Source organism: Canis lupus, chromosome 24 (genome assembly GCF_011100685.1).
Source record: "Canis lupus familiaris isolate Mischka breed German Shepherd chromosome 24, alternate assembly UU_Cfam_GSD_1.0, whole genome shotgun sequence".
NCBI lineage: Eukaryota > Metazoa > Chordata > Mammalia > Carnivora > Canidae > Canis > Canis lupus.
The window spans coordinates 39,443,770-39,467,028 of NC_049245.1; the positions used below are offsets into that span (position 1 = coordinate 39,443,770).

Sequence of the window (23,259 nt, forward strand, 5' to 3'; positions counted from 1 at the left end):
ATAGTTCAGTATATGCTTTGAAAATAGCCGGGGTTCGCATTCTAGCTGTGGGGTTGAAAGCAAATTTGTAAAATATGGCAGAGTCATACTTCCCTTACAGGGCTGTTGGGCAGATTAATTGTGGCCATGTCCTTAATGCATCAGGAGCTCTTGTGGGTAGCTACAGTTCTCGAAAAATACCTGTCAGAGACGTGCAAATGAAAACTACGATGGTCAACCAGCTCACACCCCTAAAAACTGGCAAAATGAAAAAGCCTGACAATATCACCTACCGGAATAGGAGCCACTCTTCTGTAGCTAATGGGAGCATAAATGGTACAAGCATTTTGAGAAGGATTTGGCTAGCTCTGATGCAGTTCAAGATATACACACTCATGACCTAGAAATTCTATTCTGTATGTTCATTAGAGAAATTCTCAAAAATGTACCCAAGGAGACTTCTGCAAAAATGAATATGCTCTGTCTGTAATACTGAGAAGCTAGAAAAATCTAAATGCCTGTGCGCAGGGAAATGGATAAACAAGAAGTGGTATATTCATGCAGCAATTAAACTGAGTGCACAAGGACTGCATTTATTTAGACTGGGAAATTCTTGGTCTATAAGCAACCCTTCGTCCAAAGCAGCTGCTTCAATTCTTCATGTGTTCCAAAGAACTTTCCTCTCCCTCCTCTTCCTCCTCCAGCAAAGGGACTTGGCAAACAAATCCATGGACAAAGAGAACAAACATAAGTCACCATCAGCCAGTGTCTATCCCTCTGGCAAACTCAAGGGAGACACAAGGAGTGGGGGGTTAGAAGCTGCACCCATCTTTCTGACTCCAGGCATTCAAGCTGGGGGTGTCGGGGGGCACTGAATCTTGGCTCTCTTCTTCTGGGTGGGATAAATGCAAGTGGATATGCTGCTTTTGGATTCCTAGGAAAGTCATTCACATTTCAAAGAACATATGTGTCCCCAGTTTCTCAGTGACAGATGAAAAGAAAGCAAATTCTATGATTTATGAAACGCATGCCATTGTTCCTGCTCATGGAGCGTGTTTCAGCGCCAGCGCGTGAAAGTGGGATTGCATGAATCCTGACCCATGGGCCCATGGAGGAGGAACTGCAGGAGGGTTGGAAGGCAAGGGGATCAGGTCACAGAACAGCCTGGGGTCCCATGTGACATGAGAGGAAGAGCAGAGATAGCACTTTTGTGGGGAAAAACAAAAAGAGAGAGAATCAAATTTGGTGTCATTTTGAAAACTCATTGAGAACAAAAATGTGTTCCTGGTCCCTGCATTGGTAAGTGCTGGCAATATAGAGAGTTAAGTCAGACATAAATAACTCTCACCTTTATTCTGGAGACCCGGGATCGAGTCCCGCATCGGGCTCCCTGCATAGGAGCCTGCTTCTCCCTCTGCCTGTGTCTCTTCCTCTCTCTCTCTCTCTCTCTCTCTGTCTCTCATGAATAAATAAATAAAATATTAAAAAAATAACTCTCACCCTTAAAAAAATCTCCCATCCAAAAAGTATGAGTGAGAAGACAATGAAATCAACAATTTCCAGAAGAGCTGGGTTGAACGGAAGAAGTTCCTGATAGGAGTGTTTGGAGGAGGGAGGGCCAACCCAGTGGGTTTACAGTGAGCAAGGAAGATTTTCTTGCAGGGGTACAAGTGGAACTCAGTTTTAAAGTTGTAAAACACTGGGGGAAAGGCGGCCCAGCCAAGCATTCAACGGAGTCCCTTTCTTCCTTCCATTTTGCCCTCCAGTGGGTTTTAGTTGAGTGTTTACTATGCCCTCCATCCTAGGGATACAAGTGTGAGCAAAATCAGACAGCACTGCCTTTCAGAGCTTCACACGCAAGTACGGAATTCAGACATGAATCTGGACTTTACTCCAGAGAATACAGATGGAATTCAGCAGGGGGTAGGGATCTGTGAAGTTGGATGAAAAAAACCTGGTATCTTTACTTTCAAAACCCCTTCATTGATGTTTACCATTCCCTTCCATTATGAATTTCAGCAACAAATCCAAAAGCATTAGCAATATCTGTGTCTTTGCTCACCAATATAAATCCCATATTTTGTATCTTATTATAATTGTTGCAGATGCTGTAAAATATCACTTGTACTTATTACCACTTCAAAATTACAGCAGGTTATTAGACCTTTCACTAGATCTTGTTATTTAATGTCTTAATAAAAAAGCACATTTATTAACATGCAACGTTTAAGAAAATATTTTGATAACCAATTATATTGAAATGCAAGTTTCTTTGTAATCTTATGTATGTTATATCACGCATCTGATAACAATATCCTGGTTTTCCCCAAACTGCCATAAGGATCCATGGAACAAAAGTATTAAGAAAATTATTAAGAACTGACTAAATGCTAACTGAAACTGATAAAACTTGCAATTTTGCCAAGTGCCATAGAGGGAAGATAAACAATGCAAAGGGAACCTAGGAATGGAGGTAAATGAGGGTTTCCCTGAGGAAGGAAGTGTGAACCGGGTTATGGAGGAAAAGTAAGTTTTAACTAGCAGAGATGGGGTAAAAGAACATTCTAGAAGGAAAGGTACACAAACATGCCTTGAGATGGGTTGGGGATGCTAGTGCAGGGATGTTGGTACAGGGATACCGATGCAGAGATGCTAGTGCAAGAATGAAGGTACAGGGATGCTGGTGTAGGGATGAAAGGGTAGGGGTGCTGATGCAGGGCTGAGGGTGTAGGGATGCTTATGCAGGGCTGAGGGTGCAGGAATGCAAGTGCAGGGCTGAGAGTACAGAGATACTGGCACAGTGATGCCAATGCAGGGCAGGTGAGGCTCAGAGGTTTGTGAAACGTGGCTGAAGCAGTGGGTAGAGGTCTAACAAGACAGAGTCAGAAAGCAGGGGAACACGACAGGACAAGGACACTGGGGTGATGTAGGTAGGGACTACATGTGGTTGGGTTTAGCTGAAGGCCAGACCCAGGCTAGATAGAGAAAAGGTGAGGTTGCACAGGCCTGCAGGGCTCAGACCACCACTGGCTTTGACTGGTCTGTGATAGTCTGGTCTCTCAGACCTTATCCAGAGGAATGGGAGCCACAGAACAGTTCTCTGGTCAACCTCCCACAGGGAGCCCACACTTGATGAGCTGGTGTATCAGTCAGGGTTCTCCAGAGAACTAGAACCTGTATGTAGAACACAGAACACAAGATATGCAGGGATACATTTCAAGGCCCCCAGTGGATGCCTAAAACTGTGGATGGTACCAAACCCTATAGATACTACATTTTCCCCTATACATTCATACCTATGTTCAAGTTTAACTCACAAATTAGGCACAGTGGGAGATTAACAGCATCAACTAATAATGAAATAGAGCAATTCTAAAAATACACTGTAAGGTTATATGAATGTTGTGTCTCTCTCAAAATAGCATTTTAAAGATTTTCTTTATTTATTTGAGAGCGAGAAAGAGAGCCTGAGCAAGGATGTGGGGAGAGGGAGAAGCAGGCTGCCCACTGAGTAGGGAAATCAAGGCAGGACTCTATCCCAGGACCCCCAGGATCATGACCTGGGCCAAAGGTAGGCATTTAGTTGACTGAGCCACCCAGGTGCTCCTCTCTCCAAGTATCTTACTGTACTGTCCTCACCCTTCTTGCGATGACGTGAGAGGATACAATGCCTACGTGATGAGCTGGAGTGAGTTGAGTGACATAGGCACTGTGACAAAGTGTTAGAGGTACTATTGATCTTCTGACAAAACATCAGAAGGAAGATCACCTGCTTCCAGACCATGAGAAAGTGAAACCATGGTTGGGGGTGGGGAGAATGCTATATGTATATTTAATTCTCAGATTCTCACTGTTTGTGGCAGGTATGTTCTCTAAAGTTGCCATAGACACTGAATTCGTGACATTGATCCTACGGGAAATACAGGGCTGGGTTCTGGTGAGCCTCTGGTTGCAATAGTTTCATTAACTGATCAATACATAACCTTGTTTTATGTGTGTTTCTGTTTCAAGACACCTTATTTAAAACACGTTGTTGATTCATTAACACTGAACTCACAGCCAACAGCACTATATCTCATGCTCAGACAATGCTTATTTAACATGCATATTCTCTCCACAAGCCCCATCACGGCCTTTTTTGCACTTAGGAACAGCTAGGCAGTGCTTCTTGGGGCACGATGCTCAGGGGCCATTTTATTTTATTTTTTAAAGATTTTATTTATTTATTCATGAGAGACACACAGAGAGAGAGAGAGAGAGAGAGAGAGGCAGAGACACAGGCAGAGGGAGAAGTAGGCTCCAGCAGGGAGCCCGATGCGGGACTCGATCCCGGGTCTCTAGGATCACACCCTGGGCTGAAGGCGGTGCTAGACCACTGAGCCACCCAGGCTGCCAACTCAGGGGCCATTTTAAACAGTGAAACCATTGACAGAAAGCCCAGCGATGCCAAACGTGTGGCACTGAATAGGTTGCAAAAGGACACACTTATTTCCAGGATGAGAGAAGCATGAAACTAGAAGGCGGACCATTGCCTTGCTGGACCTCAGCTGGGGACACGTGCATCAGGTGACTCAAATCTTTCACCATCTGCGCCTGTCATGATTGAGAGCAGCACGAGTATTAATTTTGAGGTTTCAAATACGTTCGAGCGAGCAGGCAACCTGGTAAATACCGAATCCACGAATAATGAGCTTCAACTGTCTATACATGATTTCTTTCAAGGAATTGGCTCACATGCCTGTAGAGGCTAGCAAGTTCGCAATCCAGAAGGCAGGCCAGCAGGCTGGAGCTTAGGCAGGAGCAGATGCTGCAGTGTTGGGGAAGAGTTTCTCCTTCCTCGGGGAAACGTCAAGTTTTGCTCTTAGAGACTTTCCAAGGATTAGTGGAGGGCCACCCATATCATATTATCGAGCGGAATCTCCTTCATTTAAAGCGAACTGATTACAAAATGTTAACCACGTCTACAAAAGACCCCCAGGGAGCCACCTCTAGATGAATGTTTGCTTGACTGAGTGCTAGAGCCTCACCGACGTGACACATGAAAGTAACCATCACTGATGGTGTGGAAGGGAGGGAGAGCCAGCTGCAAACCATGTAGGTCACTGAAGTGAGAAAATCCTGTTACTTGGGCCCTGCTCTTAGAGTTTCTAGAATCCTTTCCCTCCTTCTGAGCATTTAAGAGCTCCCTGCTACCACTTCCAGGGAAGAGGACTGGGTGGAAGGACAGATGGCCATGGAGGGCAAGGGCCAAGAGATGTGGCTATGGAGCTCAAAATACTTTGAGAGTAAAGTCCTAATGCATTTGTCATGTATTTCCCCATAGCCTCTCAGCTACACTTATTCATTTTTGAATTATTGCCACTATTATTCATTTTTCTTTAAGATTGTGGAGTCTGGCGATCCCTGGGTGGCACAGTGGTTTAGCACCTGCCTTTGGCCCAGGGCACGATCCTGGAGACCCGGGATCGAGTCTCATGTCGGGCTCCCGGTGCATGGAGCCTGCTTCTCCCTCTGCCTGTGTCTCTGCCTCTCTCTCTCTGTGTGTGACTATCATAAATAAATAAATAAATAAATAAATAAATAAATAAATAAATAAATAAAAGATTGTGGAGTCTGGAGCTCTTGAGTGGCTCAGTTGGCTGGGTATCCAACTCTTGATTTTGGCTCAGGCCATGATCTCAGGATCGTGGGATTGAACCCCGTGCTGGGCTCTACCCTCAATGGGGAGTCTGACTGAGATTCTCTCCCTCTGGCCCTCTACATGCTCTGTCTCAAATAAATAAATCATTTTTTTAAAAAGATGTAGAGTCGGGACACCTGGGTGGCTCAGTGGTTGAGCATCTGCCTTTGGCTCTGGGTGTGATCCCGGAGTCCTGGGATCGAGTCCTGCATCTGGCTTCCAGGAGGGAGCCTGCTTCTCCCTCTGCCTATGTCTCTGCCTCTCTCTGTGGGTCTCTCCTGAATAAATTAAAGAAACCTTAGGGAAAAAAAGATGTAGAGTCCTATAAAGTAGTTGCATTGTAGTATCACTGAGGTATTTTTTTTAGTAACAAAATATCTGGTTAAAATACTTCGGATAAAGTATCCAAAATGGTTAAAGAGGAGAAAGGAGGAGAAGGAGAAGAGGGGGAAGGAAGAGAAAGAAGAAGAGGAAGGAAGAGGAGGGAGAAGGAGATGCGAATATACAGTAAAGCCTGCATGTGGCCCACAGAGCCTGGAGTATCTCCCATCTGACCCCTCACAACACAAGTTTCCTGACCTTGGGCTTGGGAACTGGACCATGGCCTCAAGGATGGAGCCTCCATCTTCCCACTTCCTTCACATACCAGCCTCGTCCTCCCTCATGGACAGCCACCATGCCTACAGATGCCTGGTTGAGGAAGGGACAGAACTTTGTCATCTAGTGTCTCTCTTTTACCACAAGGGAAGATCCTTTCCAGAAGACCCCAGTCTACCTCCCTCAGCCTCCATTGGCTGAAACACCATCACATGGGCTAGCTGCAGGGGAGGCTCCATGGACTGGAACACAGCCACACGGGCTAGCTGCAAGGGAGGCTGGGAAAGGGCTGGCTGTTTTAAGACTCCCCGTGGGAGGACTCCTTTCACATAAAGAAGCAGCAGGTGGGATTACCTGTTGGGGTGACATCCACCAGTGTTTGCTCATGGGAACACTCACCTCCCCAAAGCTATTTATAATAATACCAACCATTTATGGTGTGAAGACAGGGACACTGTCCTCGTGTTAGATGCTGGTCGGTGCTAAGGGTCCACCCTCCTGTCTGTGGGATGCAGAGACGAGAATGCATGCAGCTGATCAGCTGGGATTCATGCTCAGCTCTCCAGAGCACTTTAGGTCTTAATCTGTGTGGTGGTTAGCCAGGCACAGAAACCTAAAATTCATTACCTTGTATACCTAAAGTCCATTCACTTTATGTACTATGTGATACCTTAATAGAAAAAGGTATAAAACTGCCAAAAAAAAAAAAAAAGAGTACAGGGGTCTTTACATCATCCTACTAAATACATACAAAGACACATTTATACAAATACTTGTGTACGTATCCATCCATATATATGTATAGACCCCATATCCTCTATGTACGTAGATAGGTGTGCAGATACACGTTAGCTGGTGTGTATTGAGTCCAATTAAGAGCAACTGGTATACGGTGAGGGTCAGCAAAGCTGACCAGGGATTCCCATCTCCTTCCCAGGCAACTATGCTCTAATAAGAAGCTTTCTCTTTGATCTCACATTTACCCCTTGTCAACACCCTTCCAGTAGCTCCTGGATTTGCAAGGTCCTAGATAAGACACTGAATTACTCTCCACCACAGAATCTATGGGATCCCAGAGAAAAGGCAATGCCCACCTCTTTGTGACATCTTCTTTAAATAATCAGTAGAACTAAAGAATTAAAAACCCTTGTAACAGTGACTTTAAATAAGAGACTTTTTTTTTTTTTTTTTTTAGCATTCCCCCTTGCTTTTCTTCTCAAAACACAAGGGGCTAATTAAAAGTAGAAAAGTTCTTGTTTGATCAGAAATTCTTATGTTTAGGAAAAAAGCAGAGAAAACTACTCTCATATTCAGGAAGGGCTTAATTGGCTTTAAAGGCACCAAATTCCCTTTCTCTCTCTGGGACATTCCAGGTGAACCTTCTTTTCTGAGCCCGCAAAGAACAGGTAAAGTGATGGGGTCATGAGAATTAGAGCTTCCACTTGAAAGATGGTCTTTTGATTTGAATATATGAGATTCTCTTCCAACCCAACACATATGATTCTTCTCTGAGCACCTCCTGGAAGTCCTGGTCTTTTGGCTGACTTCTCTCCATAAATGACTTTATTACTTGAGCTGTAAGCTTGTTTATTGAGGAAGATGTGTGTGGTGGTCCCTAATGGAGCATGTCGGCATAAAAGCCCCATTATACTGAGTCAGGACTGGGTCCATCCATTTCGCACCACACTCTCTCCTGGATTTATTAGAATTAGTGCAGGAAAAGTGAGTGCTCGATGTAGCACAGCCTTTCTGAAACGGATGTGTTTCCACCACTAGAGTAGACTAGAAAAAGAATTCCCTGGGCTCATAGGTGCTCCTACCAAGAGGAACCATGGAGTTCATCAAAAGATGAACATCACTGAAAGTGGGTACAAGATAGCAAAGTGATGTATCTATGGAAAAGGAAAATTCACAAACGTTCTTTCCACCACAGTGACCCTAAAAGTCGGCATGTCCATTGGTTGGGAGACTGTTTTCAGTTCTGATTTGTTAAGTGGACAATTAAAATGATTGCATCAGGAGAAAGTCACACACAATTCAGTTTAGCATTAGAAATTTTTTTTTGTCTTATAAAGTGCCTATCTCTTGACTCTTGCCAATTTTTGTTTAGTAATTAAAGCAGGAACTCATTTATCCACTAACGGGGACAAGTGTGCATGAAGGTGTGTGTTGATCTAGCATGTCCTTGCAGAGAGCATGCTCCTGTTGCCCTCTCTGCTCATTATTCAGTTACTGATACTGTCACCTAAAAACGACACTGGTGGGAATGCCAGCAAGGGTGACTTGGGTTTAGGGGTGGGAATAGTCATGGTGGGGTGTGAGGGTAAGGAGTGCAAACCTGGCAAAGAATGAAGCACAACAGAGGAAGCGAAGCACTGGCTCTTGGACGGTATTTGCACTGACCTGGCTTACATCTTTGGAAGATCTGTTTCATCACTGGCCGAATCTTTGGAACTATCTGTGAATAATAGATGAGGCATTTGGGTTGTCTAAGGTGTGTGATGTCTTGTGCTCTCTTTAAAAGAGCTAGGATGCACGTTACTTATTACCCATCAACACGAGACATACTCCCCAGTCTTATCTAAAAGGTATCAGTATTTTTGCCGTGATGTTGCCCAATGCAAAGATTATGAAGCATCACCTTAATAACTAAGATTTCTGGGTTAAGTGTGAGAGGTACCTGGTCATAAGTGCCGGTGGACAGTTACGTAAATAATTCAGAAAGATCTTATGGCTCCATAAAATGAATGCCTACAACTCTTGTGTCTCCAACCCTTTCTGCTGACCATCAGGAAAGTATAAATAAGGATTCTACTTGGTTGAAAGTGATAATAATCTGCTGGATGTGGCTTAAGCAAAAAACAAAAGGGATTCATTTTAAAGATATTCCATGTTTTATGGGGTGCAAAGGTTATAAAGCATCTGGGTCTTGGGGAAGGTTTAGAATCAGATATTAAAATGCCAATGAATATATTTTGTTCCAGCTCTCAGCACTGCCCTTCTCGGGACATCTGCTGCAAGATGGCTAAGTGAATCGGGCTTTCTAAAATTAAGTCCTGGTGGTCATTATCATTATCTCCCAATAGTTAGAGAAAGGTGTTAGCTCTGAGTCTCCTCCCACAATTTACAACCATGTTCCAATGAAAGTGAATATCAGGCCAGATTTTGTTTTCTTAACAAACAGGCACAGAACAGGCCCAACTCCCTCCATTGAGGTGCCCCAACCACATCCTGCTTAAAAAGTCTTCTAGAAGCAAAGAACACATTTTATGTTAATTCATTGAATTTAAATTTAAGAAAAAGAAGCAAGGGCTCCTGAGTGGCTCAGTTGGTTGGGCTTCTACCTTGGGCTCAGGTCATGATCCCAGGGTCTTGGGATCAAATCCTGCATCAGGGCTCCCTGCTCAGCGGGGAGTCTGTTTCTCCCTCTGCCTTTACACCCTGCTTGTGCTCTCTCTCTTTCTCACTCTTTCTCAAATAAATACATAAAATCTTTTAAAAAAATAAAGAAAAAGAAGCAAAGGTAATGGTACTCCAGCACAAAGGTTGACACACTCTTTTTTCTCTAAAGAGCCCATATGTTTTTTAAGTTTTGCAGGTGATACAGTCTCTGTTGCAACTACTCAAGGTCTGTCTTAGTGTGAACACAACTACAGACAATATATAAATGTATTAATGTTGGTATATTCCGATCAACTTTATCTATGAACTGAAATTGTAATTTCATAATTTTCATAGGTCAAGAAATATTGTCCTTTTGATTATTGCTAGCCACTTAAAAATGTAAAAGTGATTCTTAGCTCACGGGCTGTGCAAGATCAGGTGGTGGGCTGAAATTGGCTAGTAGGCTGTGGTTTGCCGACCCCAGCTCTAACAGGGTATTCCTAATGATGGTGGCATGATCAAGAGTCTGCCAAAGCAGCACGATCCTAGAACCATTTACTAATCAAGCATGGGACAACTTTGTGACAAGATGATTCTGTGGTTATTTTTCACATAGCCTTCAAAAGGAGGGCTGCATTATGCCATCTACAGACCACCAAGTAGAAACCAGAACATTCTTTGATAATAATGACAAACCCTAATATGCTTGAGGGCTACCTCAACTTCCAGCCAGTGTCCAGATCTCATTCAGTTGTCCACCAATATCCATTTATTGTCACAGGTTATAATCTCCTCCAAAAATAGGCCTCTATCATGTTGAATCTTAAGCAATAAGCATCCTTGCAAGTATCTCCATATCCCCATCCATTAGTGTGGTCCACACTGTCCAGCTTTTCACTTTGCCTGTTACACCCAGCTTCTGAGAAACTGTCTCTGGGGAGACTCTTAACTATGCTTCAGGGCTTCCTATTGTGGTTTAAAGGTTGACTTTTAGCATGGCTTCCGCTTGCTCTTCACCTAAAATGTGTTTGGCTCTCCCTTCAGGCCCACTTTTGAAGTTCAGAGACCCACCACAAAAGTTGTAAGCCACCACAGAATAGTTCTTGGGCTAGCAAAGCCCTTTCCCAAGGCCAAACTGATGTTTCCACCTGCCTCCATTTGCCATGTCCCTGTTGAAATTCACATCAAAGAAAAAGGATTCACAGTTTGTGTGGAGATACTGTGATGTTTACTTCTGCAGGAAAAATAAACAACTGCAAAACAAATCAATTATCAGGGAAAATTAAAAAGGAGAACACCATTGTAAATCCTGGAGAGCACAGCTCAAAATATACTTCATGTCAATTTTATTAATCGTGGTCAATTTTCCAATGATGAGAAATTGGCAATTTCATCTGGTTCAATATAATTTGAAGTAAATTATAGATAACTTACTGGAATCAGATAATTCTTTTCTTTTACTTCAGGTATCCTTGTTCAGCTTCCCAATTTCTAGACCAGACAATATGGCGCTGCTACTGCTCAAATTTTTGCTTTCTAAAGAGAGAAAAAGGGAGAGAGTGAAACAGAGTGACACCAAATAATAGAGAGACTGCATTTCTTTTTTTTTTTCTTTTTTCTTTTTTCCCTGCTTTCTTGAAGATTAGTTGACCACATAGTTGTGAGACTGAGTTTCTTTTTGGCCCAGACCTAGGTCCTAGAGAAGGGGCTTTGAGCAGCTCTCATTCCTGGACCAATCAAGGAGGTGGTTCAGGTGGGGGTGAAACCAAAGTCACCGCATAAAGGAGTCTCCAAGAGTCCAACACTATGGACCAGAGTAGAGTGGCAACCAAGACAGTGATCATTGCAAGCCTGAGAGACAACCCAATAATCGTCCTTCAAGAATGTGAGCCTTCAAACCGCTGTTCCATTGCTATGTTAGGGCTGTGTATGAGCCTTGAGAAAAAGAAGTGATATTACCAATAGTCAACACCAGACATCAGAACAGACTCAGGGCATAAAAGAGTGGCCAAGCCATACCAGTGCATACCCTGCTCAGATAGGACGAGTTCCTCTGACTGGCATGCTCCTTCTAGAGTCAGTTCTGTTGTGGACCTAGGCAATGAGCAAGGGCTTTTCCAATAGAGAGGCCTACACGAGACTGGGCAAAGAGACAGACAGGGAGCTGGTGTGCCTTCTCCCAATTTTGCAATTTGTCACTTTGGTCTTTTGGTATTTGTTGCCCAGTGAGCTGCTAAGCTTCTGTGTTCACCAAGCATTCTTGTCCATCTCTGGAAAGGAGAAAGCATGAATAAGCACCCAGTCTGAATGTTGTCTTGCGTGTCTGCTTTGAAGAAGGGTTTCTAAAAATACCTTAGGGCTAAATTGCAGTGTCAAGGTTTAAAACCTTTCACTGTCTAAATGACATAGCTCGGTCGATTTGCTTCTCAGCCCAAGGAATGTGAGCAAGTATGTCTGCAATGACTGCAGCATTCATCTGCCTTAGGAGTCCCTACTTCCAGCAACAGCCATGAGCAACACAGCCTAAGCCCCTTGTCCCTGCTAATCAGAACAAAGAGTCCTCACCTCAACAGGTGGCAGCTTATAAGAGAGCCTCAAAATTTGCTGAATGAATCCTGGAATGTTCTATCTTCTCCACCTCGAGGTTTCTTGAGCTCTTGTGTCTCTTTGGCACCAGTCAACTCCATTATTCTCCACTGGGAGGAGAGAGGGACCAAATCTCTGCTGTTGGAGGGGGCAGGTTTCAAATCTGTGCTGACATTGCACAGTGCTTCCCACATGGAGGACAGGTGAGAATGGAATGTAAGCCTCATGGGACAGGAGAGAATGTCAGGGGTCACTGAGGAAGCTAATCTAACAGACAGATGCGTGCCTTCATGTTGAACTATAGGGGATGTTCTACTTTCATGGCTTCCTGCTAGGTCCCCAGTAGATATTTATCAAACCAGAGTGCACACTGGGAATTGGTGATGTTCAGAAGAAGAGAAGGCAGGAGGCAGGAGGAGGGGCCCTGGGACTGGGTTGTTTGCAAATACTGGAGGGGTCATGCTTCAACAGAGTAGAGCTTCCACATGAGCTAAGGTACCCAATAGCTTCCCATTGCTTAAAGAATACATCCCAAACTACTCACGGGGCCTACAAAGGTCTATATATGTGGTTCTCACAATCACTTGAAGAGCATTAAAAAATATCGATGCCTGGACCGACCATGGGCTAATCTCTGGGATGGGGGCCTCAGCATCTGCATATTTTGCATACTAGAGGCTGGGAGTCTCTGCTGTCATAATCTGGAACTAACCTACCTGTCTAGATTTGTTCAGGGCTCCTGTCTCATTGGCCTCCTTTCTGTTCCTGGAATATTCCAAGTTCATTCCAACTTCAGGGCTTTTGGTTTCCCTGGTTCCTGTGCTCGGAAGAGTCTTCTTCCTCATTAAAGCTTGCTCATCAGCTCAAAATGTTAGTGAGGCCTTCCCTGACCCTCTGTACTGGTTTCCTAGGGCGGCTGTGACAAAGTACCCCAGAGAAGGTGGCTTAAAACAACAGAAGTATATTTTCTCATAGTTCTGGAAGCTGGAAGTTCAAAATCAAGATATTGGCAGGGCCATGCTCTCTGAAGCCTCTAAGGGAGGGTGCATTCCATATCTTTCTCTTTGCTTCAGTGGTTGACAGCAATCATTGGCGTTTCTTGGCTGGAAGATGCATCAGTCCAATCTCTGCCTCTGTCCTCTGTCCACACGTGGTGTTTTCCCTGTGTGTCTTCACATTGTCTTCTCTCAGCAAACATCTCTTCTCCAATTTTTATGAGGATACCAATCACTGGCTCCCTGTGATAAAATCATTTTGACTTGATTACATCCACAAGGACCATATTCCAATTAAGATCATGATCATAGGTACCAGGGGTTAGGACTTCAATATATTTTTAGAGGGGGCGCAATTTCACCCATAATGCTCTCCATCCAACGTAGCTTCTCCTCACTCTCTCTGGTCATTATTGCTTCACTTTTCTTGACTATGTTTGAAACGACCTCACTTCTTGATTAGTTTATTTGTGTGCTGGCTGTCTTCCTCACTGAATGTAAGTTCCATGAAATCAGGAACCTTGGTTATCTGGGGGGGGGGGGGGGGTGGGCACCATGTTGACCATGCCTGAAAGGGTGCATATTAAATATTTGGATTAATGAAGTAGGACTAATGATCAAAGAATAAAAATTACAGAGAAGCAGATTTTGGTTCACCCTGAGGAATACTTTTATATAATTAAAGCCCACTCAAAATGAAACAGTTGCTTTTTTTTTTTTTTAAAGTAATGAGTTCCCCATCATGGGAGAAGTTCTTTCCAACGTTGGGTAATGTCTTAGCAGGGATACTGGAGGGAGGATTCACATGTCAGTTCAGGAATGGATTTATGACCTCTAAGGACCTTTTAAATCCAGAAGTTCAATAATTCTATATTTGAGCAGAGACTTTTAAAACACACAGTGTCTCAACAAAATGACTCTAATGGTGAAAACTTCAGGCAGGCGGAAGTTCCTCAGCTCGCCCTCTGACAGGTGAAATCTTGTGACAGCCCTCATACCACATTACGTTTGTAGCCTCCCTCTGTCTCTTGAGTCTATTCTTAAGTGTAGTTAGAATTTCTTCTTGTTTTATTTATTGATGATTATTTTGGGGGGTAGGCCCTTTCTATCTCAGAGAAAACAGCAGAAGGAGATTTAACATTTCTGGTCGGGATCTCTTTAATGTCTTCGCTGAGTCCTGTTACAATGAGAATCTTGTATTACGTTGGCCCTGTCTTAAGAAAGGAGCACCTTCTCTGTTGAAAGCTCTTGCTGCCAGGGGACTCAATGTTACCAGAGCAGTCAACTTTGATTTGTGTATCAATAATATCGTGTCAGTAGCCAGAGGGTATGGCATCAGGGCGTTCCAGATGCTTTTATTGGTGCTTTTGCTGGAGGATTATTTCAAATTAACTTCAGTCTCTTGGAAGACACTGAACAGTAGAATGCTATTTCCCATTTGTAAACAAAATGGTGAATAATTACAGGAGAAACCAAGACAGGCTGATTTCTAGGAAATGTCACGTCTGCAGATCTTAATTTTCTCCAAGCACTGTTGCCCTGTTCCTCTTCTCCTGTTGCTTATATCCTCGCAGGTGTAATACTGAATAGAACCTGGTTACAGGGTGATGGGTGGCTTCACAGCCACTCAACAAAATAACTAGAGACTCTTTTGCTGCCTCTGTATCCATGGGGCGAGATTGGGAGGCTGGGGAAGATAGAGTGGCAGTTTTAAATGGTATAATACAATGTTAAAAAAAAAAAAAGTTTGCATGTGATGGTGAAGGTAATGGTGTATACATTCTGGAGAAGACTGCGAAGCAAAGGGAGCAAACCACAAACTACCTGTGATTCTATCACCCAGGATAGCCACTGTTCACCATTTCGGTTTGTTTACTTTGGCTGTTCTCTCCATCCCTCCTTCCCCCCTTCTCTCTCTGAAATAATACTATTTGTTCACTTAATAATATAAAACAGAGGCTAGCAAGCCTTTCCTATAACGAGCTAGGTAGTAAACAAATACCTTGGGCTTTGCTGGCCAAAGGGGCCTCCATCCCACCTACTCAGTCCTGCAGCTGCAGAACAAAACCAGCCAGAGATGGTAAGAAAGCAAATGGGTGTGGCCAAGATACCACCCAGACATTCACAAAAAATGCCTGATGGGCAGGATCTGTCCCGTTGGCCAGGGTTTGCAGACTCCTGATACAACATGATATTTTTTTTTTACACATCACTAATATTTCTCAACACCATTTTCAAAGATGCCAGAGTATACCATTGCATTCATGCACTGTAATCTTTTAGACAATCCATTGTTGTTGGATATATTATACATGATTTCCATTTTTCGTTGTAGTAAGTAACGCAGTGATGACCATTCTTGTGGCTAAATCTTTCAACACAGTCTTGATTATTTTCCTTGGTATACATTAATTAAAAGAACATTGATAAGCCTGAGATATGCACAAAGGCCTCACCGATTTCAGTTGTCCCAGAGGCATGCAGTTGTAGCCTGCTCCTCCTGTGTAGGCAATTCCCTCTGGACGTTTTCCTGGTGTTGAATGTAAATTCACCCATAGTGGTATTAGGGCCCTGAAGTTAGTGCCAGTGATTATTGTCAGAAGGAGAGAGGAGTGGGAGAGATAAAGAGCTGTTTCAGGTTTCTTTTTGTGGGTCACAAATATTTTGAGAATATGAGAAAAACAAAGTCTGTTCTCTGAAGGAAAATGCACACCCCACAATATTCCACCTGTAATTTCAGAGGGCCCAAAGAAACCTAGGCAGAGAAACACAGTAACAATTGTCCCCATGAAAATCTACATCCCTGGAGACAGGTGCCCAAACTGGGTAAGACCTTCTGCCTGTTGATCTATCTTCTTTTTTCAGCATGGTCTAGTGGAGGTTTAGTTCTCCTGGTTGAAATTCTCTAAACCTAATTTTACGTGTTCTTATTATTGTTTCTTAAATGCTATAATCCCAGTTGTGCGATGAAGTGGGAAAAGAAAGAAAGGGGCTAGAGGAAGGAAGGGAGAATAAAACAAATGATGAAGAAATTGAAGAGAACAAGAAAAACAGAAGAAACACAGGTCAGGAAAATGAAGACCATGTCACTAGTTTTGCCCCCATCTCAAAGGTTTGAAGAATGTGTAACAAAGGCCCCAAATCCCCAAGCAAATTTGAGGCCTTGCCATTGGTGTTGAATCTGGCCCCATGTTCTATCCACGTTTATTGACTTTTGCTCCAAGCATGGCTCTTCTGTAGACACTAGGAAGACTGTCCAGGGAGCACCAGTACACACGCTCCAGGGTCTGTCTCTTTACATACATGGGGCAGGCTGCCTGGTGGGGCCCTTGGCAGCATCATGTTGGAGCACACAGGTCTTGGCTAAAGTAGCCAGCTCGGCTCAATGTGCCATGAAAGAGCAAGGGCTCAGCTTTACAAGCTACATCCAAAATCCAGATTTTTATGTGAATCTCACACTATTAGAATGTTGGCAATGATTTTTTAAAATTTAGATTACAAATGGTAAAAAAGGCACAATTCTGAGCCTACACGTTGTCTGCGGGGAAAGATACTGTGACATTAAGTTGACATTTGTGACATTGTAACTGAAATAACTTTTCGTGTCATACTGGTGTCCACTTGTGTAGGCAACTCCCAAGTTCTGTATATTCTCTCAATATGTGGTTGTATCTTAACGGAACATCTTTTTCTTGGGCATTTTCTTTCAAGCAGCTAACTATCATGTGCCAAGAGAAAACATGAAGGATGAATCCAAGCAAGTTGTCTTCTCTGCAAAGCACTTTCTCCCCCTACATCAACTTTATTGAGATAGAATATACATACAGTAAAAAGCACCTATTTCAGTGTAGTTTGATGAGTTTTCAAGAACATATATGCCTTCACACCCGTCACAGCAGTAAAGGCATAGAACAATTCCATTACACCAAGAAATTCCTGATGCCTCTTTATAGTTAATTCTCAGAGCTCTTTCTACAACCCCAGACAAGCACTGATCTTCTTCTGTCACTATAATTTTGCCTGTACTGGAACTTAATTTAATGGAATTATTCAATGTGTGTGTGTGTGGTTTTGCTTTTTTAGTATCTGAATTTTTTGCTTAGCATAATGTTTTTGAGATCCATCCATGTCTCACAAGTTTCTCCCTTTTTATTACTGAGTGGTGTGGACTTATTCGTTACATGGATATACCACTATTTTTTATCCATTCATTTATAGATAGGCATTAGGGCTGTTCCCAGTTTGTAGGTTATTGTGAGTAGAGGTGGTATGAATATGTGTACATACAACTTTGTGTGGATGTATACTTTCATCTCTTTTAGGTGAACTCTTGAAAGTGGAATTGCTAGGGTGCATGCTAAGTATATATTTAACTTTATGAGAAATTGCCAAGAAGTTCTCCAAAGCGGTTGTACCATTTTAAATTCCTAGCATTAAAATTTGAGAGTTTCAGTTGTTCCAGATCCTTATCAATACTTGTGGTCAGCCACTTTATTTTAAGCTGTTGTTCATATGCCCATATAGATTTTAAAATCATACTGTCAATTTCTACAAAAGCCTGGTGGGATTTTGAATGGGATTGCGTTGAATCTTTAGACCATTTTAGGGAGAACTAACTTCTTAATGATATTGAGTCATCTAATCCATGATCACGTATACCTTTCCATTTATTTAGGCCTTTTTTAATATCACATCTGCAATATTTTCTATTTTCAGCATACAGTCCTCGCAAATATTGTGTTAAATATATTTCTAGGTACTTCATGGGTTTTGATGCTATTGTAAGTTATATGTTTGAATATTATTTACCAATTCTGTGTTGATAGTATCTAGAAATGCAACTGGTTTTTGAATATTAATCTTGTTGCCTGTGACATTGATAAATTCATCAATTAGTTCTAGTAGATTTTTTTGTAAAGTTCTTAGAATTTCCTGTGTTTGTGATCATACCATCTATAAACAAACATAGTTCAAAAACTGTCCTTCCTAGGAAAGCCTTTTATTACTTTTCCTTGACTTGTAATATCTAGGATGCCAGGACAATTTGAGCAGAAGTGGTGGATCAGAAATCATTGTTATATCATTGATCTTAGGAGGAACGTATTCAGCCCTTCTGCATCAAGCAGGAATGGTGAAAGTTTTGGGTTGTTCTTTGGTGCCCCTTTTCAGGTTGAGAAAGTTCTTTCTATTGCTATTTTGGTGGAAACTTTTATCATGAATAGATATTGATTTTAATCAAATAATGTTTTTGTATCTGGCTGGCTGGTAGTATTTTTCCCCCTTTATTCTGTTATCTGGTGAATTATATTGATTAATGTTCAAATAGTAACCCAACCTTGCTTTCCTGGGATTAAGCACCACTTGGTCATGATGTTTTACTTCTTTTATATATAACAATGGATTCCATTTAAAATATTTGTTAAGAATTTTTGTGTTTATGTTCATGAGGTATTAATCTGTAGGGTCATTTTCTCTTGTTACAAATCTGTCCACTCTTGGTATTATGGCATTGGCATCTTCAATGAGGTGGAAATGTTCTCTTCTCTATTTTTTGAACATGTTTAATGTTAGTAGCATTTATTCTCAAAATATTGTATAGGATTTTTGAGTGAAACTGTCTGGGCCTGGAATTGATCTTCTGAGAAGAATTTTAGTTAGAAAATCAAATTCTTTAATAGATTTAGGGTTATTCTGATTTTCTAATTCTTTTTATGCCACTTTAGGTACTTTGTATCTTTCAAGCACCCAAACCTTGATTTCTAAAATCCTTCTCCAATAAGAGGAACTAAGGCCCTGCAGAGAAATATTTAAAACTCTAATCAAATATGTAAAAGTAGACTAAAAAATTCCCAAACTAGATATTTTGGATGATCTGCCAATAATGAGTCCATAGTCTTCCTCAGCAACAACCAGTGGAGCTGAATAGTGGAGCTGCCCCCTTAGAAGGAGCATTGCCTTGTGTATGAAACAGACACCACGGCTCACAGAGTCTAAGGGTAACCTTCAGCCAGTTACACCAGTAGTTTCAACCTGGGGGTGATTTCAGCCTGCGGGGGTACATCTGGCAGTATCTGGAGATATTTTTGATTGTCATACAGGGCTGTGGGGGGTGCTACTGACATCTAGTGGGTAGAGGCCGGGGATGCTATTAAACATCCTACAATGTACAACTCAGCTCCGCAACTGAGGATTGCTTGTCCCAAAATGTCAGTAGCATTAAAGATCAAAAGACACCCTGAGCCTGGCCCTTCTAAGAATGTGAGTTTGCATTTCCAGCAATTTCAGGCAAGACTAATAATATAAATCATTTCTAAAAGGCTAGTCTTTACTTCTCTGTGATTCTTTGAGAAGGTTGGGCCGTGAGACTCCATGACTCACTGCGACAGCAGCATCTAATAGTTGGAGACTTGTTACGTGCCAGGTACTGACCAAGTAAATTGACAGATACAAACTTGGTTAAGACTCTTAGCAACTTTTCAAAGTAGGTATTATGATGATGGAGTTTAAATTACGTTGTTTTTATGGCAGAGGACAGAAACACTTCTCAAACAGATTTTGAACAGGAAGCTCTTTTATTAGCACAAGTATAGATCTTTCTCAGCATCTGATGGGGTTACCTCCTGATAAACCCATCGTAACTTGAAAATGTAGTAAGTCACAAATGCATTTACTACATTTAACCTACCATCCATCATAGCTTCCCCCAGCCTGTCTTAATGCGCTGGGAACACATACTTGAACCTACAGTTGTGCAAAATCATCTAACACAAATCCTACTAAATCCTAATTAAAGTGTGGAATATGTCATGTAATGTACTGAGTACTGTACTAAAAGAGAGAGAGACAGATGGCTGTAAGGGTCTAGGATGGTTGTTGACCCTGGTGACCATGGGGCTGACTGGGAGCTTCTGCCCAGCATCATGGGAGAGGAGCAGACTAGACTGCATATCACTAGCCCAGGGAAAGATCCAAAAATCAAAATTCCAAAAATGGTTTCTGCTGAATGCGTATCCCTTTCACATCATTGTAAAGTTGAGAAATTGTTAGTCAAACTATCATAAATCAGATATTGTTTGTATTTAGATGTTGAAGCGAGACAGTCCGGGTTTGAATCCTGACTCCATACTAACTAGCCCTGTGACATTGAGCAAGTTATCAATACTCTTTGGACCTCTGTTTTCTCATTGGAAAATGGAAGACTAAGAACATCTCCCTCATTGGATTATTATGAAGATTTTTTCAAGTCAGTGCATGAAAAGTGCTGATGATATCTGGTCCATAGTAAGTATTCAGTAAATGTTAGTGTTAAACTCCTGCTGTTTTATTATTGTTGTTGTTGTTGTTGTTGTTGTTTTATTGTTATTGTTGTTATTAGTTGTTATTGTTGTTATTATTCCCCATCGTCCCCCTCCTGTCTCTCCCTCTCCCTTCCTCCTACTCTCTTTCTCTCCCCCTCCTCCTCCTCTTCCTTCTTCTTCTTTTCAAGTCAATACTCAGGCAGTGATTAGGAGTGTTTGTTCCAAGTATTCAAAGCATTTCATCAAATCTCTTGCTATCACTGTCTCATTTGTTCTCAGCTTTTACTTCCTCTGTTTCTCAGGGCCTTTGCCACGTGTTGACAATATAGCCATGAACATGTTCATACCCTAGAAGTTCAACAAAAGCAGTTAGGTCCCAAAATAGTCCAGAGCTGCTTCTTGTTGGCCCAGCTTGTGTCATCCTTAAACAAATCAATGTCACTGGGTGGGGGAAGTTCCTGGGCTATGTGTCCATCCCTGGACCTGGTGAAGGAGCCAGCCCCTCTCATACCATATGCATGGAGAGTGGGGAAGACTGACTCACCAAAGGAAAATGATCCCTTTGCAGTTTCACAAAGAAGGAGATGGAATCCGAGAAGGCAAAAATGGCAGCACTACAACCATTCCCAGTTTACAGAAAACTCTCTCCATAAGATAAAGGAATTTTTACAAGGAGGCAAAGCTAGTAAGTGTAGGAAGAATTTACTTCCCAACTTCTTAACATTCAGGAACAATTCGGCATTAGGAAAACCTATATTATTAGATCAAAAGAAAAATGTGTCACCATAGATGCTGAAAGGCTTTTGATAGAAGTCAATATCCTTTCTTGATAGATAATCCCTTCTAGCATTAAACTTAAAAAGCTATGGGACAGACTTTGAAGAAGATGACTTTAAATTGCTTCTAAGGGAGTTAGAAGAAGACTTTTAAAAAATGGATATTGGCATGATTTTTAAATCTATATATTTAACATGATTTCAGTAGAAATGCTATCACTTTTCTTGAGCTGGAAGATCTAATTCTAAAGTTCAATAAAAAATATATAAATAAGAAGAGTCAGGGAAATTCTGCATTGTATTCTAACACTACGTTGGCAAAAAAAAAAAAACACTATGATGGCAAAACCATGGTGGTTCTGATGCAGAATAAATACATCAATGGAATAGAATAAGGTTAGAAAATAGGCACAAATAAATATGGACATTTATTATGTACAAGAGTGACCCTGAAATAAGTTTGGAAAAGATTCATTATTCAATATGTATTATGAAGACATCTGAATAGCCATTTGAAAAAAAAATCCTTCCTCACTCCACTAAAACTTATACCAGATGTTCAAGCATTTAAATGCAACTTCTTAATGGAACCTATTATTTTCTAGAAAATATGGAAGAAGGTTTTTCATTGTTGCAGGATGAAAAAAAACTCTTGGTCTTATCCGATGTAATCCTGTTAAGATGAGGTTATAATACATTAAGATGGGCCTTAATGGCTAATGTCTTTGCAACAGGAAGGAAATTTGGATGCCCAGATGCTCAGGGAAGAAGGCCATGTGAAGACAAAGGCAGACCCTGGAGATGCTATCACAGCCAAGGTTCACTAAGAATTACTGGTAATCACCGGAAGCTGGAAGAAGACAGGATTTTCCCAAGAGCCTTTGGGGAAAACATGACCCTGCCCACCACCTTGATTTGGAACCTCTACCCTCCAGAACTGTAAGAGAATAAATTTTGTTGTTTTAAGTCACCCCGTTGTGGTCATTTATTATATCAGCCCTAGCAAGCTAATACAAATATTTATAAAGAATTTGCGTGGGGGAGAACGATACCGAAAACAAAACTAAGAGGCAAATGGGAAACATAGTTGTAACTCATATGATGAAGGACTAGTTTCCTTAATAAGAACTCCTATAAATCAGTATTTTTCAAAAAGCTGACCACTTAATAGAAAATGGGCACATGAAGTTCTGTAATGAAGTTATTATTGCTTTGTTGGGAGAATTAATTTATGTGGGACACAAAGTGATAATCTCATGGGTGGCCTCAGATCTTCCCTTTTACCCACTTTAAGGCCTTATATAGCATCTCACCACATTCTCGTTGCTTTAGCGACTAAGTAGTTTTTGCTGAAGAGTTTTTAGGGAAAAAAAGGAAAAGGATATACATCACATACCATGTAGCAAAACATCACTTTATTTTATTTTATTTCATTTATTTATGTATTTTAAGTTTTTATTTCAATTCTAGTTAACATATAGTGTAATATTGATTTCAGGAGTAGAATTCAGTGATTCATCACTTAAATATAACACCCGGTGCTCATCACAAGTGCCCTCCTGAATGCCCATCACCCAGCTGCCCCATCCCCCCAACCCCTTCCCCTCCAGCAACCCACACTTTGTTCTCTATAGTCTCTTATGCTTTGCCTCCTTCTCTCTTGCCCCCCTTTCCCCTATGTTCATCTGTTTTGTTTCTTAAATTACACATGAGTGAAATCATATGGTATTTGTCTTTCTCTGGCTGACTTATTTTGCTTAGCATAATATACTCTAGCTCATTGCAAATAACAAGATTTCATTCTTTTTGAAGCAGAGAAATATTCCATTGTATTTGTATACCACTTCTTCTTTAACCTTCATCAGTTGATGGACATTTGGTTTTTTTCCATAATTTGGCTTTGTTGATAAAGCTGCTATAAAACAGCAGGATGCATGTGCCCCTTTGAATCAGTATTTTTGTAT

At 41.6% G+C, this 23,259-nt stretch overlaps 2 long non-coding RNA genes across 4 annotated transcripts in view; one reads left to right on the forward strand and one right to left on the reverse strand.

The window, feature by feature from the left end:
• The window catches only part of LOC111092084, a 195,816-nt gene that overhangs the window by 166,721 nt on the left and 5,836 nt on the right, over positions 1-23,259 (forward strand). For all 3 annotated transcript variants that reach the window (XR_005377985.1, XR_005377984.1, XR_005377983.1), the window contains 2 exons: positions 20,305-20,502; positions 22,030-22,234. This is a non-coding gene — a long non-coding RNA (uncharacterized LOC111092084). The remainder of the gene's footprint in view (positions 1-20,304; positions 20,503-22,029; positions 22,235-23,259) is intronic.
• LOC111092083 overlaps positions 1-23,259 on the reverse strand; it is a 99,565-nt gene that overhangs the window by 6,499 nt on the left and 69,807 nt on the right. The window contains exon 6 of the long non-coding RNA XR_005377981.1: positions 11,075-11,176. This is a non-coding gene — a long non-coding RNA (uncharacterized LOC111092083). The remainder of the gene's footprint in view (positions 1-11,074; positions 11,177-23,259) is intronic.